The sequence below is a fragment of the Anser brachyrhynchus genome (assembly GCF_964034855.1).
Source record: "Anser brachyrhynchus genome assembly, chromosome: 3".
Taxonomy (NCBI): Eukaryota; Metazoa; Chordata; class Aves; order Anseriformes; family Anatidae; genus Anser; species Anser brachyrhynchus.
This window is the reverse complement of record NC_137696.1, coordinates 34,130,639-34,136,638: the sequence shown is the minus strand read 5'-3', so window position 1 is coordinate 34,136,638 and position 6,000 is coordinate 34,130,639. Positions and strand designations below refer to the sequence as shown.

The window sequence follows — 6,000 nt, the reverse complement described above, 5'->3', positions numbered from 1 at the left end:
GTATCTTAATCTTCTGATTAAGACTCTGAAGACCTAGAAGACTTGGTAAACCCAACTCTAGCAGTAATAACCTAAATGAGACTTATTCTGTGCAAAACCGTTTGGAGATTATCTGATGCAGTAACTATTAATAATCATTATTTATAGTTTCAGTAGGCTCTGCAAGAATGGGTCATGCAGTGTCATGTAGCAACAGTGTATTGCTTGTGGGCCTTTATTTAGGAGGAACTGGGCTGAAAATGAGAGTAAAAGGGGATGGGGAACAGAGGATAAAAATATATTAGGAGAACGTGGGGGAAATAAGCTTGCAAACATCTACTAGTACAAGTGTTGTCACTGTTGTCTGAGTGATACCAAGACCCTGGAGCTGGAGTCCCTTGCCTGCTCCCACAAGTTATTGTCAAGCTGGAAGGGTGGTGGTTAAGCTCGTTAACACTTTCCTAGTGGCCCATGCAGTTGGAACTGAGTGTTTAGATTGTTCCAATTGCACAACCCTTATCTTGCAGGTCAGATCTACGTAGGTGTGCACTTGCTCAGAAGTTAAATAAACTTTCCTGTTAGTAAACTAGTACTATCAGTGATGATGGACACCTTGACCAGCAAACAGTATCAGCCCTCCATCCAGCACTGCTTCTTTAGTCATGAACTGAGCTATCATCTTGTGCTGATTCCTTTCACGAGAGGCAGCCTTGCAGTGATCATTCAAAAAGGTGTTCTCCTTCCTTGCCTGACAAGCCCTGAGTTTGCATTACTCATCTATTGTACCCTTACAGCAACATGTGCCCAGTCCTGTGGTACCTTTTTGGAAGGCACTTGCTTTTTTTGGCAGTCAGAAATATGCAGCTAGCAGCACTTGGAATGAATTTCTGCTAGCTTTCTATATCGGCAGGATTCTAGAAGAGAAGTCATTTGTTTCTGAAATGTGATATATAGAAATAAGGCAACAAAAATGTTCAACAACCTCTGCAATATCTTATTAACGTTGAAGCATTGGATGATAGACCGAGGAAGGCCATGTGGGACTTTTCAGTTCTCGTGTATTTCTGAGTAGTCTAAGCTTCCAACTGCAATAAGTATTTATTCCTCTTCAAAATGACCAGGTTTTCTGATATTAACTAAACTTGGAGGCTTTGCAAGGTGCCTTGGAAACTCTCTGTATTCAAAGTGGAAAGGCAGAGTATTATTACTGCTAATTGTTCCAATGATTAGGAATAGGGAAATCATGATGTAGATGTTCGTTCAAAGTCTACTCTAAAGTTCTGTGGTCAGTGTATTCTTTCCTTTGATTTGCAAGGCCTTCTGGAATATGCTTGAAAATAAACCTTAGTGGATTATGATGTATGAAAACTTCCAATAATTTGGAATTGATTCATAAAGTAGGGTAATATATTGCTAGAAGTATTTAAGATAGCATAATTGAGACAGACTGCATAATTTATTTGCATTTTCAGCTCTAAGAATTCTAGGCATCTTCCTTCAGTTAATATCTATACATTTATTTATATGCTACATTTTCAGAGGTTGCCAAAATAAAAACTATTGGAAGATTGTCTTCTGGTGACATTCACCGTGAGGGAGCCATCCCTACCACCCAGATTAACATGCCACTTTGCAAGATCATCTGAAAGAGCAGACAGACTGTGATTCTTCCTGTTTTAATCAGTCATTATTCTACCAGCAGGACAAGTTTTCTCCACTTCGGCATCATGGTCTGTTTCTAGAGCCAAACACGCAGGGAAGTTACATCTCTGTGCTAGCTGTTCCGTCCTTTTTGAAACCCTCATGCTATAGCATCACAAATGCATTGATGCTGCGGGGGTCTCTGCAGACAGTACCCTCCTGTAAAACCTCTTAAAATCCTTTTTGTGGTTCTTTACTGGGAGTTGGAAGAGATGCCGCAGAAAATCTCCTTTTTCTTCTGGCAGCTTTTATTTTCCCTTGAGCTTGCCCATGTTCTATCCTTTGCTAAGGAAGATTCAGCTAAGGAGAAGAAATGCTGAAGAAATCTCCACAAGATCAAGGCTGGAGGCCCCTCATGGAATAGCTCAAATTGCTGTGCTGAAGATTTAGGATTTATCTGGTGTAAATTACACATCAGGATAGCTTTTATTGTCAAGGTCCTAATAAGTTCTATCTGGCTACTGAGGAGAGGTATAAAGTGCTTTTGCTCTTTCACTCTTACAAAAGTAAATCTTACCACAAAGGCAATTAAATTGGGGAAAGTTACATGGTTTTCATGGTCCTTCCTTTCTTGACTGCTTCTGTTTGAAGATGTCTGCCATGTTAGCAGTTCTTGTTTATGTACATATATCAGTTGTTGGCTAATGAAGTAGATTGGAAAGATCATTTGAAAAGTACCTCCTTGTGATCTGTGAAATGTAGGTGAGCAGCTGTTGGGGTAACTTGCTGAGGACATCTGATGAAATTACATTTTATATCAGAAGCAAGGGGAAAATGCATTGAATCTTCAAATTTTTTTCTTAGCCCCAATCCAGCCTTCTCTTCTGCACCTACTCAAAGCAGGATATTTTCACTGAGAATGGCAAGAGCTGCCTGTTCGCTGTTGGCATGGTGGAATGAAAAGCCATATGAACAATATCCTCCACTTCATCTGCCCTTTGTTTCATCTGAGGGGAGATGCAGACCCTGCCTTGCCGGTTATGCTGAACAGCAAGATTTCAAAGCTGACCTGGTATGCTTCTGGGGAAGAGCCTTGAGTCTTTCTAGACAAGAGGCTTCTCTTAGTTTGTGAACACACCGCCCTGTATCTCTTGATTAGCTGTTTCAGTTTTCATAAGAATCCCCTCTTCTCCATTTTTAATGATTTGAGTGATGAAACAATTAGGGTCTAATGTCAACTTGTGCTTTCATCACTCTTTGAGGAACATTTAATGAAAATAAAGACAAAATGATAGTTTACACTTCCAATATGTCTTCAGAGAATAAACTACACAAGGAACTCAACTTACCTGCTTAATTGGTCAGTGCTGTACCAGGTGGTTATGCAGTCTATGATTTTCTTCAAGAAGCCCAGCTCGAGCCTGTGGAAGCCATGTGCAATTTTATCAGGAGGCAGAAGGAGGGTACCCATCTGTGAACCAAAAGCTTGTATCTTGCTGCCAAATGTTTCTGCATGCTTTCTTCCTACTTTGCTAGATTTGACAGGGAAAATGCTAGCAACAGACTTAAAACTCATGAAGTAGTAGTCCTGGCACCTTATGTTTAAAGGCTACAGAAGCATTCATATGTATGTAGAGGTACATATGAGAGAAACAGTAGCCGTAGCTCACTTTGAGAGTGTAAGTGGGTGAGGGCTCTAGGGATCACTATTCAGTAGACAATGTGGCCTGTACTGTCTACCTGTATTGTCTATTTCACCTGAACTTTCAAGTGTTTTGGGGATTTTTGCTTTTGTTTTATTTTTTAAACCATTTTCATTTAAGTATTTTGTTTCCACAAAACTGCTCAAGCTTTGAGTGGTGTAGTGAAAGGTCCTCACTGCTGCCTACTTGCCCTGCATAAAGAGAGAGGTTATTCCCATTTGGCATCCTGAAAAATGGGGCTTCTGCTTCTGCAGGCACATAGGCTGGGCAGGTATCACTGTGGTTACAGTACTTTCAGACCAGGACTGTCTAAAGTCCAGCTGCTTCGAAGGCAGAAAAAAACCACTCAGGCTTCTCTGTGCCCTGTCATGTACACGGGTCCTTCATGTTATGGTAGATTGTTATACTGCTTGATGGCGTTCGTAATGGAAAACGGTTATTTTGAGGCAAAAACTAACAAACCATTGCAAGAACTGGAACAGTAACAGTAGTGCCTCAACTGACCGTGATTTCTTCTTCAAAATCCAGACAGCTTGTTTCATTCTGCTGTCCAGAGGGCCTCAGAAACTTACTTCGCTCCAGTAAGTATTATGCAAATGAATATTTCCACTAATAAAATGCACATGGATATCTGAAATGCAAAACGTACATAAATTGCCATGCGTCAATGGGGGCCTGGGAGCTCTGTGTACGGTCTGAGCATATGCAAGTAATTCAAATCAGTTTAGCCTGCTAGATTGCCACCTCAGCTCCCTTCTTGGTTGTGGTTCTGCTTGGAGGCTGCCCCTTTCCACAGCGAAACCAGCTGAACAGAACATGTGCCTGCACCTCAGCTGCTAAATGTAAGCTAAACTAACGGCCTTCGCACCGAAGCCCTTGAGGTGCTGACTGTGTTCTCTTCTTTGACTTCAGGGTGAGCATGGTAACCACAAATATGGGGTGGTAACTCCTTAGGTTATTGCTGAAAGACCAAAGCTCAGCTATTAATCCCTAACAATCACCAGTAACTTCATCTCATCTGCTGCCTGATATCCTGTTACCCTCGTAATCGTTTATTTCTATGCCTGTGGCCTTTGTAGTACGTGAGGGCATCAATCTTTTAAGCACAGCTTGTGGAGAACTGGACTGCATAAATTGCCTTTGTAATGGCCATGAGGTTACTGCTGGAAGCCAGCTGACACATGGGCTTTACAGGATTTTGGCTGAAGCGTCTTAGTGACACATGGGTTTACAGGATTTTGGCCAAAGTGTCTTAGGAAGGCTACGAAAACTCCTCAGCTTGTGACTTTTCAATCCTGAAGGCACTTGTGTGCATACTAAAAAGCAATGTAGTTGTTGCTATTGTTAAACATCCTATAAAAATAGACAAGATAAACAATTTTTTCTTCCCTTGTAAGGGTTTAAAAGAACTCAGAGCATCTGCCAGATTCAGGAGGAGGTATATTTTGGTGGTATGGCTAAGATGAGTTCAGATCAAAGATGAGCCAAAGTATGACTCTCTTCAGCTGAAACAGGAGTGAGTGGATGGAGTGCATATTGTGACATATTGTGTCTGTGGCACAAAAATGATGCATAAAATTCCTTTCTTGCTTAAATTACACTTCCATATAATTTGAAAGGACTTCAAGCCCTTGCAGTGTTGAGGCTGAGACCAATTGCTTCAGTATCAGCTCTCCTTCACGTGGCTTCTCTGGCTTCTGTAATACAATTCCTGATTTACTGCAAGAGATCAAAATCAAGGCTGCTGAAGCTCCGTGTTGGCACTTCACTCAAAACCTCCTCTATGTTGTTTACTAAATTGTCAGCTGACCCTACAAAGGCAACACCAACCTGTGCAGCCGAGCTAGCTGTAGCTCACAGCTGTGGGTTCTGTGCAGTGCTGGGTAACTCTCCAGTCAAAAAAAAAAAAAGGCAAGGAAAAAAACCAACACATTGATGTATTTTCCCTGAAGAACGCAAGTTATTCTACCACTGGAGTGTTACATAAGATAACACAGCTGGTGTCTAAGTTTACCTGACTGAATTTACTGAGTTGGAAAGGAAAGTATTAATGCAGCCTCTTCCAGCAGAAATAAATGACGAGCCGTGCTGAGCAGCTGGAAGACAGCAAAGTCCCCAGTCAGTGCCATGCTTCACAAAATGAACACTTCTCCTGGCCCGAGTCAGGCACCGAAGGGAGCGTTTGCACGACCTCCTGCAGGAGGGCTCAGGCTCTCCCTGCCCGTAGCCCAGGCAGGTGCGAGCTGCGGGCCGGAGAGGAGCCGGGCAGCCGTGTCGGGGTGGCAGCGAGCCCCGGTTAATGCTGTCGGCCTCCCGGTGGGATTACGAGCTCAGGCTTGGCACCGTGCTGCTGAGGACGGCGCTCCTGGCTCAGAGGGGCTCGTGTCCAGGACGCGCAGCTCAGCAGAGCCAGCCCGCACGATAGTCAGATGGCCGTGCTGCTGCCTGGCCTGAGCACCTCACTTCCCTTCCCCTGGTGTTTTGTAGGCTGTAAATCTGACTCTTGGGTGCTTAATTTGCCCCCTTCATTTCACAGGGATCACGGGCACCTAACTCAGCAGTGCGAACAAGGGCATTTCATTTCGCTTTTAGGTCTGACGTTGTCTGGCATTGCAATACCCAAGCCCCTTTTTGGAGATAGCACTGAATATCTGTGTTATTTTGCATCTTCCCTAAA

The 6,000-nt window shown here is 43.0% G+C and overlaps 1 long non-coding RNA gene across 1 annotated transcript in view; it reads left to right on the top strand.

Annotated features, from left to right (window-relative positions):
* The first annotated feature begins 934 nt into the window (after positions 1–934).
* Positions 935–6,000, top strand: part of LOC308193492 — a 34,744-nt gene continuing 29,678 nt past the window's right edge. Inside the window, exon 1 of the long non-coding RNA XR_013949687.1 lies at positions 935–6,000. This exon is cut by the window's right edge and continues 24,842 nt beyond it. This is a non-coding gene — a long non-coding RNA (uncharacterized lncRNA).